This window comes from Schistocerca cancellata, chromosome 12 (assembly GCF_023864275.1).
Source record: "Schistocerca cancellata isolate TAMUIC-IGC-003103 chromosome 12, iqSchCanc2.1, whole genome shotgun sequence".
NCBI classification, from domain to species: domain Eukaryota; kingdom Metazoa; phylum Arthropoda; class Insecta; order Orthoptera; family Acrididae; genus Schistocerca; species Schistocerca cancellata.
In genome coordinates, this window is record NC_064637.1 from 85,622,806 (window position 1) to 85,637,095 (window position 14,290).

General features: G+C 47.4%; 1 pseudogene; it reads left to right on the forward strand.

The window, feature by feature from the left end:
- Positions 1-10,055: 10,055 nt before the first annotated feature.
- On the forward strand, positions 10,056-10,172 carry LOC126110036 (5S ribosomal RNA; annotated as a pseudogene).
- The last annotated feature ends 4,118 nt before the right edge of the window (positions 10,173-14,290 follow it).

Sequence of the window (14,290 nt, forward strand, 5' to 3'; positions counted from 1 at the left end):
CGATCATGTTCGACAGTGTTTTACGTACAGTCACATGGCGAGAAGTTTTTGCGCTTAATAAAACCAGAAAACTTGACTCATGTATATGTGACAGATGTTGGAACTACATCTACATGATTGCACTGAGCGCCTGGCAGAGGGTTCATCGAACCACTATAAAGCCATTTTTCTACTCCTCCACTCTAGAACACCGCGCGGGAAAAACGAACACTTGAATCTTCCAGTGTGAGCTCTGGTTTCACTTATTTTATTATGATCATCATTCCTCCCTGTGTAGATTGGTGCCAGTAAACTATTATCACACTCTCAGAACAACATTCTGCGGCAATGGAAAATGCCTTTTGTTTAATGACTGCCTCCCCAATTCGCGTATCACATCCGTGGCACTCTCTTCCCTATTTCGCGATAATACAAAAAAAGCCACCCTACAATGAACTTTTTAAAAAAAATTTTCAAATATGAGTGAAATCTTATGGGACTTACTGCTAAGGTCATCAGTCCCTAAGCTTACACACTACTTAACCTAAATCATCCTAAGGACAAACACACACACACACACACCCATGCCCGAGGGAGGACTCGAACCTCCGCCGGGACCAGCCGCATAGGAACTTTTTCGATGTCGTCCATCTAACCTGATGCGGATGCCACACCGCGCAGCATTACTCCGGAAGAGGGTGAACAAGCGTTTTATAAGCAGTCTCTTTGGTAGACGAATTGCATTTTCGAAGTGTTATAGCAGTAAATCGCAGTATTTGGTTTGCTTCCCGCACAACATTATCCATGTGGTAGTTAAGTTATTCTAAATTTCAATCCCTAAGTATTTAGTCGAATTTACAACCTTTCGATTTGTGTGATTTATTGTCCAACAGACGTTTAACGGCTTCCTTTTAGTGCTCACGTGGATGGCTTCACATTTTTCGTTATAGAGTCAATTACCACATTTCGCACCATCTGATATCACGTCTAGATCATCTTATGATTGTTTATGATCTCTGGTGACTTTCCTAGGCGCTAAATAACACCATCACTTGCCAAAAGTCTAGGAGGGCTGACTAGATTGCCTCATAAATCGTTTATATAGATCAGGAAAAGCAGAGAGTCCACAACAGTTCCTTGGGAAGTGACGAGTACCACTTTTCTCTTGCACGATGTGCTTCGGTCGGTTACTACTAACTGTGACCTTTCTGACAGGAAATCAAGAAACCATTCGCACAACTGAGACGATACTCCAAAGGCATGAAATTCGATTGGATGTCGCTTGTGAGGTACGGTATCCAAAGCCTTCTGGAAATGTAGAAAATTGCAATCAATATGAGACACCCTTCCTGAGAATAAAGGGGTGATCACAAGAACGATATTTTCTGAATCTGTGCTGACTGTCGACACATCATGTTCCTCGAGGTAATTCACAACTTTCCAACATAGTACACACATCAGAAAAAGTTTTGCATTACTCCGGTTCCCAGAACTCCTGAAGATATACTTTGACTGTGGATGGTGTACCACAGACACAGTCCCTTAGACTGTTCAGGGATGTCGCTAAACGCTCCCAAAGATGAAAACAACCATGCATGAGCAACTCCTAATAGACGGATTGGGTCCGACAGCCGATGAGTTGCAGTCGCTCCACCAGGAAGGAGGTAAATGGCTCGTGTTATCTGTAGTTCAACCGTGCCTAGACGGTCAATACCGCGGTTCGATTGCGTCCGCATTGTTGCTTTGTGCCAGGAGGGGCTCTCATCAAGAGAAGTTTCCAGGCGTCTCGGAGTGAACCAAAGTGATGTTGTTGGGACATGGTGGAGATAGAGGGATAGGAACTGTCGATGAAATGCATTGCTTAGGCCGCCCAAGGGCTACTACTGCAATGGATGAATGCTACCTACGGATTATGGCTCGGAGAAACCCTAGCAGCAACGCCTTCATGTTGAATAATGCTTTTCGTGCAGCCACAGGACGTCGCGTTACGACTCAAACTGTGCGCAGTAGGCTGCATGATGCGCAACTTCATTCCCGAAGTACATGGCGAGGTCCACCTTTGCAACCAGGACACCTTGCAGCGCGGTACTGATGTGCCCAAAAACATGCCGAATGGACCACTCAGGAATGGCATCACGCTCTCTTCACCGATGAGTGTCGCATATGCCTTCAAGCAGACAATCGTCGGAGACGTGTTCGGAGGCAACCCGGTCAGGCTGAACGCCTTAGGCACAGTGCAGCAAAGTGGAGGTTCCCTGCTGTTTGGGGTGGCGTTATGTGGGGCCGACGTACTCCGCTGGTGGTCATGGAAGGCGCCGTAACGGCTGTACGATATGTGAACGGCATCCTCCGACCGACAGTGCAACAATATCGGCAGCATATTGGAGAGGCATTCGTCTTCATGCACGAAAATTCGCGGCCCTATCGTGCACAACTTGTGAATGACTTCGTTCAGGATAACGACATCGCTCGAATAGAGTGGCCAGCATGACCTCCAGACGTAAATACCATTGAACATGCCTGGGTTATTTTGAAAAGGGCTGTTTATGGACAACGTAACCCACCAACCATCTACGGCGAATCGCCGTTGAGGAGAGGGACAATCTGGACCAACGGTGCCTTGATGAACTTGTGGATAGTATGCAACGACGAATACAGGTATTCATCAATGCAAGAGGACGTGCTACTGGATATTAGAGGTGCCGGTGCGTACAGCAATCTGGACCATCACCCCTGAAGGTCTCGCTGTATGGTGATACATGCAATGTGTGGTTTTCGCGGGCAATAAAAAAGGCAGAAATGATGTTTATGTTGATCCTTATTCCAATTTTCTGTACAGGTTCCGGAAATCTTGGAACCGTGGTGATGGAAAAACTTCTTTCGATGTGTGTATATGTTCCAAAATCCTATTGCAAATGTACGTCAGTGATATGCGTCTGCTCAACTTTTCGGTTGATTGCTGAGTATGGAGCTATTATATGGAGATACTCTGTGAGGAATGTACGCCGTATACAATCTGGACCGGAGGATTTGACTTCGTTAAATGAGTAGCTGAGTACCCCTCGTTGTACGGGTACGTATTATTTCGAATCTCGTGTTAGTCGATCTCCATCCGCCCAGCGCCCCGTCCACCTCCACCATCCTCCACTCACTCTCCATCTCCTCCTCAGTTCATCTCTCTATGTCCTGCTCTTTCGTTACTCTGTCCATTTCGTCCACTCGCCTCTCTCTTTCCATTCCCCCTCCCCTATCTCAGTCCATCTCCTGCTCCTCCTGTCTGTTTCTATTTCGTCCTTCCTCTCGCTGCCTGTCCATCTCTTCGATCTTCGTTCTCTCTCAAGACGTTACCACACTTACCGCAATAGGAGGCTCGTGGTTGTTACGTGTACCAAATTTGATTGAAGTCGTTCCAAAAGTTTAGGATGAACTTTGCCCGCACACGCTCGTGTCACAAATTTTTCAGATATTTAACATATAATCACACAGACGGAAAAAAAACCGTAACACCGCAAAGGAGATGGGCGACATGAAGGAAAGCTGTTAGGCGTGTTTCTACTAACGAAAGAAAATGTCTATACCCATTTCGCACCAGTCGCACACGAGTGCCTTAAAAACACTCTGTAACGGTCGTCAGAGTTATGTTAGAGATTGTATGTGGTGAGCTGGTGTTAGTCAAGAATGCCTTTAAGGCGACAAAGGCGCCATTGTCAAGACCCTAGTCACTTTGAAGTCTAATAGAGCTACGAGAAGCTGGATTTTCCTTCTCCAATCTTGGAGAAAGACTTGGCATGAATGTACGCACTGTATATGATTGCTGGCAGCGGTGGTTGCGAGAACGTGCGGTCGCAAGAAGACCGGGCTCCGGACGACCACGTGGCACAACCGAGAGCTGCAATTTGAACAGCATTGGTACCATCCTAGCACATCGAACTGTTACAAATCGGTTACTTCCAGGACAGCTCCGTGCCAGACGCTTTACATCTACATTTGTACTCCGCAAGCCACCCAACGGTGTGTGGCGGAGGGCACATCACGTGCCACTGTCATTACCTCCCTTTCGTGTTCCAGTCGCGTATGGTTCGCGGGAAGAACGACTGTCTGAAAGCCTCCGTGCGCGCTCTAATCTCTCTAATTTTACATTCGTGATCTCCTCGGGAGGTATAAGTAGGGGGAAGCAATATACTCGATACCTCATCCAGAAACGCACCCTCTCGAAACCTGGCGAGCAAGCTACACCGCGATGCAGAGCGCCTCTCTTGCAGAGTCTGCCACTTGAGTTTGTTAAACATCTCCGTAACGCTATCACGGTTACCAAATAACCCTGTGTCGAAACGCGCCGCTCTTCTTTGGATCTTCTCTATCTCCTCCGTCAACCAGATCTGTTACGGATTCCACACTGATGAGCAATACTCAAGTATAGGTCGACGAGTGTTTTGTAAGCCAACTCCTTTGTTGATGGACTACATTTTCTAAGGACTCTCCCAATGAATCTCAACCTGGTACCCGCCTTACCAACAATTAATTTTGTATGATAATTCCACTTCAAATCGTTCCGCACGCATACTCCCAGATATTTTACAGAGGTAACTACTACCAGTGTTTGTTCTGCTATCATATAATCATACAATAAAGGATCCTTCTTTCTATGTATTCGCAATACATTACATTTGTCTATGTTAAGGGTCAGTTGCCACTCCCTGCACCAAGTGCCTATCCGCTGCAGATCTTCCTGCATTTGGCTACAATTTTCTAATGCTGCAACTTCTCTGTATACTACAGCATCATCCGCGAAAAGCCGCATGGAACTTCCGACACTATCTACTAGGTCATTTATATATATTGTGAAAAGCAATGGTCCCATAACACTCCTCTGTGGCACGCCAGAGGTTACTTTAACGTCTGTAGACGTCTCTCCATTGATAACAACACGCTGTGTTCTGTTTGCTAAAAACTCTTCAATCCAGCCACAAAGCTGGTCTGATATTCCGTAGGCTCTTACCTTATCAGGCGACAGTGCGGAACTGTATCGAACGCCTTCCGGAAGTCAAGAAAAATAGCATCTACCTGGGAGCCTGTATCTAATATTTTCTGGGTCTCATGAACAAATAAAGCGAGTTGGGTCTCACACGATCGCTGTTTCCGGAACCCATGTTGATTCCTACAGAGTAGATTCTGGGTTTCCAAAAACGACATGTTCTAAAATTCTACAACAGATCGACGTCAGAGATATAGGTCTATAGTTTTGCGCATCTGCTCGACGACCCTTCTTGAAGACTGGGACTACCTGTGCTATGTAGCCTACGTTCCACTGGCGTCAAACCACCGCCATTTGCGACTTCAGTGGCGTCAAGCGAGAGCTAATTGGACGTCATGTTGTGTTTTCTGAAGAAAGCTGGTTCTACCTCGGTGCCAGCGATGGCCGTGTGTTGGTCAGGCGGAGGTCAGTTGAGGGCCTGTCTGCCTGCCAGACACACTGGAACCACACCTCGAGTTACGGTCTCGGATGCGGTTTCGTACGAAAGCACGTAGACTCTCGCCGTTCTCCCACACACCGTGACTGCACGTTTGTCCGTCGATACGAGAATTCCATTGACTGTGCTGCCATTGACGAACAGCATTACAGATGTTGCTGTCCAACAGGATAACGCTCGCCCACACACCACTGTTGCAACTCAACTTCCTCTACAGATTGTCGAAATGTTGCCTTGGCCTATCCGATCACCCAATCTGTGGCCAATTGAGCACACACTCCCGTGCCATCCACAAACAATGTTAACTGTTCCTTTACTGACCGACGAAGTGCAGCAGGCATGGAAATCCATACCACAATCCGACGTCAGGCACGTATACAGCACAATGCTCGCAGAGCTTGCATTTGACGTTGTGGCAGTTACACCGTTCGTCAGTATACCAGCATTGCACATTTGCTATGGCTTATGTCACGCTTACATTAACTGTAAGCTTGCAGTGTGAATCACTTCAATACGTTACCTAGACAAATGTATTCCCAAAATTTCGTTCCTCTGCATTATTTTTTTGGTTTGCTATTTTTTTCCATCGTTTTATTTCGCCCAGTTCTTTCATTTTCATGCAGCTCAATGCTTACGACGTCATATCTCGTGAACTATGTGCTGAACATGATATAATTTAGCAGGTACATCCACTGGCATATGTGCCTGGCGTCTTCAAAATGTGTAGTGAATAAAAGTAGTAAAAAAGCAATAAATTAAAACGTCATACATGAAGGAGCAATTTCTCATGCATGTCATTTTTTTATGACATACCTTCTGAAGTGAGTGCCGCACAGTTAAAATAGTTTCAACGGCACATTCACTGGTACATCTGAATACTGTCTCCAAAACGTCACGGAAACAGTTAGGAGTAAAAAAGTATTAAAACGTCAGGGTTGATGCGGAAGTTTAGCAGAATAGATACGAAAATGTAGTAAGCAAAGACTATTTTCATCATTTTGTGAAGGTAGTCACCCAGAAAAAGTTTGGTAAAGTTTGAAAATCATGCTTTCTCTGTTGCAAGTCTCTAAGCGCTCTCAGTCTCTAATGCTGAATGACTAAAGTAGGGGTACTCAAGTGTCGTGAGCGACACTCATTTCACTCCCACCCCACCCGATAGGTGGGTGGATCTTATCTCTACAGTGATTCTTTCCACGTAGTAAATGATATGTGTACGAAGTTATGTTGAGATTGACCCATGGCCTAGGATAAGATGTGGAACATATACATCCGTATAATTTTTAGGAATATAAGGTGTTTGGTGCAACGACAATAACTACTCCTAAGGTACTCAGGATGGCAGAAGTTGTTCATTCAAAATCTCGAGTATACTTGGTCTTCTTTGTGAGGGAATTCGGGAATACGTGTTTAGAAAGCCGTCGACATTCTCTGTGCACAAATTTCTCTAGCCTTAGATTAAAGGACATTGTGTGTGTGTGTGTGTGTGTGTGTGTGTGTGTGTGTGTGTGTGTCGCGGTCTGCTCCACGGGAGGATCCCGCAGGGAGGGGCGACAGCCTCCCTGTGAGGAGCCGGGCGTGCCGAGGTCGCGCGCGCACGGCCGGCCGTTAAGGATCAGGGTTCCCCCAGGACTCGTCTGGACGCTCTCCGCTTCGGCGGCAACCTGACCTTCCCGCGGCGCGAGACCCTACGGCCAGCGCGGGATTCGCCGGTGCTCGGCAGCGTCTCTCCTCATGCGACCATCCACTGCCCTCCAAACCGCCGACACGGGATGTCCTCGACGTCAAATTAAACACCTTTCAGCCGTGCAGCTTCCAAAGTTATTTCATTTGGCTACCAGTTCCGGTCATTTAGTGCACCATCTTCAGGCCCTTGACCGACGTGCAGCTGGCTAGAGCATCACGTGCTACAATGCACGTTGCTGCTATGGATAGCCCAGACATCCTCTTGTGAAAGCTGGCCATGAATGCAGGTGGAGGCGTTTTCTCTAAGCACCAAAACCTTATCGTAATTCGCATTTCAATCGCCGATCGCGTGTCCGTCGACGCCTCCGTCTGAATACTCTGTTTCCAAGTGCAGCGCCACACTTAGCTCGGTTTAGTGCTGTCGTTTGTAAGCTCTGATCGTGTCTTCTGTCTAGACACGGAATATATTTCGCAGTGGGTATTTATACACACGAGATGGCTCGTTTTACCTTGCTTATTGAACTTTTCTCGTAGTGTCCCATTCTGTACGAATCCCTCCTCGAACGTAAATAAAACGCGAAGTGTGAACTGACGGTCGTCAGCACTACGTTACCGCACAATTTTAGTTTTGCATGATAACCTTACGGCCTGACACCGTCCACGCGGCCGGCCGCGGTGGTCTAGCCGTTCTAGGTGCTCAGTCCGGAACCACGCGACTGCTACGGTCCCAGGTTCGCATCCTGCCTCGGGCATGGATGTGTCTGATGTCCTTAGGTTAGTTAGGTTTAAGTAGTTCTAAGTTCTATCCGACTGATGACCTCAGAAGTTAAGTCGCATAGTGCTCAGAGCCATTTGAACCATTTGAACCGTCCACGCGCAGTAAGTGTTAGGGTAAAGGAACTGCTCAAGAACCATGTCTTATTAAACCGTATTAGTGACTGGGCAACTGTTAGAGAGGCAGAGCTGTTACTTAGAGCAATAGTAATAAAATTTAATCAAAGAATCAGTTTACAAATTATTAACAAAGTTGTTGAAGTTTTCGTTATCACTTGTCGACGTACGGTAAGTTCACTTTCCTGTATCGGTCTTCGGTCGACGTTCATTTAACGAGTTTCGCTAAGCAACCATTTACAAAAAGCTAGATTCCATCCGAAGACGTCCTTGAATGCCCAGTGGTAACGATCGACCGCCATGTCACCCTCAGCCCACATATGGAGCGGCATGTGGTCAGCACACCACTCTCCCAGCCGTTGTCAGTTTTCGTGACCGGAGCCGCTGCTTCTCAGTCAAGTAGCTCTCCATTTGGCCTAACAAGGGCTGGGTGCACCTCGCTTGCCAACAGCACTCGGCAGACCCGAACGGTATTACCACTACTGCAAGGTGGTTGAAATGTGCCATTCACTAGCAGCTTCATATTCGGAGCACCATGTGCGAGTCCATATACTGAAACCCATTCAATCTTTCGAGAATGACGAAGAAGTAGTCAGGCGAAAGCTCTTTTGTTTTAAGTTCAAATGGTTCAAATGGCTCTGAGCACTATGGGACTTAACATCTGTGGTCATCAGTCCCATAGAACTTAGAACTACTTAAACTTAACTAACCTAAGGACATCACACACGTCCATGCCCGAGGCTGGATTCGAACCTGCGACCGTGGCGGTCACGCGGTTCCAGACTGAAGCGCATAGAACCGCACGGCCACACCGGCCGGCGTGTTTTAAGTGATCAGACGTAGTTCATATTCTAAAATGTTCCACACTAAGAAGTTGCTTGCCTTTATAATTTACGAGTGAGAAACGAAGAGGACGTAAAGCAGTCTTATGATGATATCGCGAGACAGATATTATGTAACTTTTACCTACGCCCTACATTATTGTGGAAATACATTATATAACGCAATTTGAGAATCCTCCTGTCGCACTTGAGTTGTTTACGTTTTACCTGTGTCACATGAAAATGAGGTTCCCATCAAGAGCCATTGTATATTTATGTAACTGTACAATAATTTTAATCATTATTACAGTGTTGTTACGAGTACTGGTTTTTTGTACAAAAGATGATAAAAGCTTTCCAAGGCAAAATTTATGTGACGGACGGGTACAAACAAGCAGGCCGTAAATTCTGACAAAGTAACAACGTTGTCACGGACAACAGGTTATTGAACGACCCATTTAAAAATTTACTCGTGTGTAATTTACACGTGCTTGCGCCGTTGCATTTAATTCGCCACTTATTATCAAAGCCGCCTAGTATGCAAAAGCGAAGGGAAATATAAAAGTCAAGACGTGCCATTGTACGTAGTCATAAATAGCGAAAGCTGATCAGATTGCAAGTTGGTTTTATGATCCATTATCTCCTATATCAATGAAGTGATTCCGGTTTTTCACGCGAAATGTACATGCTTCAAATACAGGACCAACAGAGTAAAAACACGATGAAGATAATACAGTTTTGGTTACTATGGTTTTTGTTCTTCCGAAAGAGAAATGGAAAATCAGTTACGATATTACTTGTATGCTCAGTAAAAACGTAGTTGGAGCACCGTGACAATGAATTCTTATCTACAATTTATGACCACCTGCTTAATAGCTTGTTAGTCCGTCTTTGGAAGGAAATGCATCACTGGTTGTGCGTACCAGGGACCCGACAGTTTCTTGGTAGGTTTTTGGAGGTATGTGACAGTAGACGCCTACGCACAGATTATGTAATTCGCGTAAATAACAGGCTGCTGATTTATGTACTCGGTGATATTGCGCCCAATAACGACCGAGATGGGTTCCATAAGATATAAATGAGGCAAATTTGGTCGACGACACATCGTCCGTTTTTTTTGTTTTTTTTTTTTTGTGAGTCATTAGTATTCTGACTGGTTTGATGCCGCCGGCCACGAATTACTTTTATGTGTCTTCACTATCATCATTAAGGCAACGGCCTTGCCGCAGTGGGTACACCGGTTCCCGTGAGATCACCGAAGTTAAGCGCTGTCGGGCGTGGCCGGCACTTGGATGGGTGACCATCCAGCTGCCATGCGCTGTTGCCATTTTTCGGTGTGCACTCAGCCTCGTGATGCCAGTTGAGGAGCTACTCGACCGAATAGTAGCGGCTCCGGTCAAAGAAAACCATTATAACGACCGGGAGAGCGGTGTGCTGACCACACGCCCCTCCTATCCGCATCCTCATTGAGGATGACACGGCGGTCGGATGGTCCCGATGGGCCACTTGTGGCCTGAAGACGGAGTGCATGCATAAACTATCATCATTAGTCGTTTTACTCATTACTGAGTGTCGTGACCTCAACCTCATTTCCTCATTCATTCTTACGTAACTGAAACTTTAGACAGATACTCCATCCACAGCGATCTTCGGCCTTTCTTAATAAGACTTGAAGCGGCAGATTGGTAATATTCTTCGCTTGATCCAACCGTCTGTTTTCTGCTCTCCCACGTGGTCTTCTGCCCTCAATTTCTCCCTGCACGATGGTCTTCTTTAAAGGCGTCGCTATATCGTTCCTCAAACCACTGTAGCAGGGTTCTGCTCCGAGACACGGACTTTTATACTGCTGAGAGGTGACACCACCGTCGGGCAAGACATCAGGTATGAAGGGATGGAGGCGGATCGCAGCTGTCAGCGTGTCTTCGATTACAACCACAAGTCCCACGCAAGCGCAGGAAAATATCTCCCACAGCATAATATTTCTATCTCACCAGCTTCCGCCCGTGGTGCGCTACAAGTTAAGACCTGCCAGTCACCCTCAATGACGGCGTTTGTGGAGACGACCATCGATCTAGTGTAGCAAAAATGTGATTCACCCGAACAGTCGACACGCTCATTGATCGGCGGTCGAATGGCGAGCCCTTGTGCCCACTGCAATCATAACCGACGATATCGTTGGGCCAACGGATGAACACGTAGAGGTGGTCTCCTGCTGAACCCCATCTTCAAAAATGTACGATGAACGGTGCGCTCGGAAACACTTGTGCGTGCACCAGCATTGTGCTCTTTGGGCAGAGATGACACAGATCACCATCTGTCCTACTTTACAGAGCAGACAAGCCTCCGAACCCCAGGTTCTGTGCGGAGTAGTGGCGACCAGCCATTCAGCGCATAGTAATGGTTTCAATGCCCTTCTACCTCTTTTCGTAGACGCCCACGACAGCAGCACGTAAACGTTCGACAAGCTTCGCCGTTTTCGAGATATTCGTTCGCAGGCTCTGTGTAATAAGAATCTACCCTTTCTCAAAGTCGCTTATCTCAACCGATTTCTCCATTTGCTGCCCATATATTCGCTAGGGTGGCCCCCGTCCGTGTCTGCTCCGCTTAGACACTTTTTTTTATCGCGTCACGTGCCTGCAACGCCACCAGGTGGCGTCCAACGTCGTTGTGGGCAGTGGTCATAATTTTACAGCTTACCAGCGTAGCTGTTCTTACAAAGGCTGTCAGGTAGGAATGTAGTCTTCCATCCCCACTGATTAACCCACACTGATGAAACAGTGGCACAAATAAACGAAATTTCATGGAATGGAATGAGAACTCAGGAGAAAATGGCACCAGTGATAATATTCACTGATGACAACGCTATGCTCTGTGACAGTGAGCAATTAATAGAACGAGCAGTCTACTGAGGATATAATATGATTCAAGAGTAAACCAGAAAAAGACGAAATTAATAAGAGGAAGCAGAATTGAGATTAGATTTAAAATAAGTTAGGAACCAAGAACCAGATGAAGCAAAGAAATACTGCTACCTTGTAAGCAAAATGCTTCACGGACGAAGCAGTGAGGACACAAAAAGCAGATTAGTACAGGAAAAGGAGACTTTCCTGCCCAAACGAAGTCTGCTAGTTGTAAACACAGGTCTTCATTTGAGGAATGAATTCCTGGGACTGGTCTTCTGGAGCACAACATTGTACAGTAGTGGACCATGGACTGAGGGAAGAGAAGAGAATCGAAGCGTTTGTAACGAGGTGGTGCACAAGCGTTCTATAAATTAAGTGATCTGCTGAGAAATGCAGAAGTGCTCCGTAGATCGAACGAGGAATGTACACTCCTGGAAATTGAAATAAGAACACCGTGAATTCATTGTCCCAGGAAGGGGAAACTTTATTGACACATTCCTGGGGTCAGATACATCACATGATCACACTGACAGAACCACAGGCACATAGACACAGGCAACAGAGCATGCACAATGTCGGCACTAGTACAGTGTATATCCACCTTTCGCAGCAATGCAGGCTGCTATTCTCCCATGGAGACGATCGTAGAGATGCTGGATGTAGTCCTGTGGAACGGCTTGCCATGTCATTTCCACCTGGCGCCTCAGTTGGACCAGCGTTCGTGCTGGACGTGCAGACCGCGTGAGACGACGCTTCATCCAGTCCCAAACATGCTCAATGGGGGACAGATCCGGAGATCTTGCTGGCCAGGGTAGTTGACTTACACCTTCTAGAGCACGTTGGGTGGCACGGGATACATGCGGACGTGCATTGTACTGTTGGAACAGCACGTTCCCTTGCCGGTCTAGGAATGGTAGAACGATGGGTTCGATGACGGTTTGGATGTACCGTGCACTATTCAGTGTCCCCTCGACGATCACCAGTGGTGTACGGCCAGTGTAGGAGATCGCTCCCCACACCATGATGCCGGGTGTTGGCCCTGTGTGCCTCGGTCGTATGCAGTCCTGATTGTGGCGCTCACCTGCACGGCGCCAAACACGCATACGACCATCATTGGCACCAAGGCAGAAGCGACTCTCATCGCTGAAGACGACACGTCTCCATTCGTCCCTCCATTCACGCCTGTCGCGACACCACTGGAGGCGGGCTGCACGATGTTGGGGCGTGAGCGGAAGACGGCCTAACGGTGTGCGGGACCGTAGCCCAGCTTCATGGAGACGGTTGCGAATGGTCCTCGCCGATACCCCAGGAGCTACAGTGTCCCTAATTTGCTGGGAAGTGGCGGTGCGGTCCCCTACGGCACTGCGTAGGATCCTACGGTCTTGGCGTGCATCCGTGCGTCGCTGCGGTCCGGTCCCAGGTCGACGGGCACGTGCACCTTCCGCCGACCACTGGCGACAACATCGATGTACTGTGGAGACCTCACGCCCCACGTGTTGAGCAATTCGGCGGTACGTCCACCCGGCCTCCCGCATGCCCACTATACGCCCTCGCTCAAAGTCCGTCAACTGCACATACGGTTCACGTCCACGCTGTCGCGGCATGCTACCGGTGTTAAAGACTGCGATGGAGCTCCGTATGCCACGGCAAACTGGCTGACACTGACGGCGGCGGTGCACAAATGCTGCGCAGCTAGCGCCATTCGACGGCCAACACCGCGGTTCCTGGTGTGTCCGCTGTGCCGTGCGTGTGATCATTGCTTGTACAGCCCTCTCGCAGTGTCCGGAGCAAGTATGGTGGGTCTGACACACCGGTGGCAATGTGTTCTTTTTTCCATTTCCAGGAGTGTAGTAGGCCTATGTGGATAATGCTAACTAGAAGCAGGGACATGATGATGGGATTTGTGTTAAGACATCAGAGATATCGTTTGTTACAAACCGAAATAGCAGCCTAACTTTAATTTTGATGTGATCATGATCTAATAGATAAGTGTTTAACAGATTTAGCTGCTTCGGGAGTTGTTTCTTATCACGATGCGGCTGCTTACTATTGTTTTTGCAATAACTAACGCCAATATGCTTTACACTGTTTGACTTTTATATTCTGATTAAGCATGCCTTTCAAGCAGGTACTACGTTCGTTTGACTTACAATTGCGGTCAGTCTCATCAGAGTTCGGAATTCTTCGTATTGCGTAATACGCTGTAACAACGGTCACCTCGCGAATCCTCACTGCAGCCAAAATCGAGGTTGACGCGAACGCAAAAGTACAGCAGACTGGAAAACTGCTGTAAAACACTCGTGAGGGATATCACATGTCACGTATCGGTAGCATTTCTGCTGGTGGTCAACCCACGGCTGTGGGAATTCGCTCAGTCATTACGACACAACACGTGCTCCATGGCTCCGCCCGGACTCGATGCACTCAAACTGAAATTCACAGAGACTTCGGGTAAGGTCGGGTAAGACTACGCCTCCGGTAAGAGTTCTCAGTGGCGTTTTCCCTACATTGCCAACACTGACCGGCAGCGAAAAAACTACAT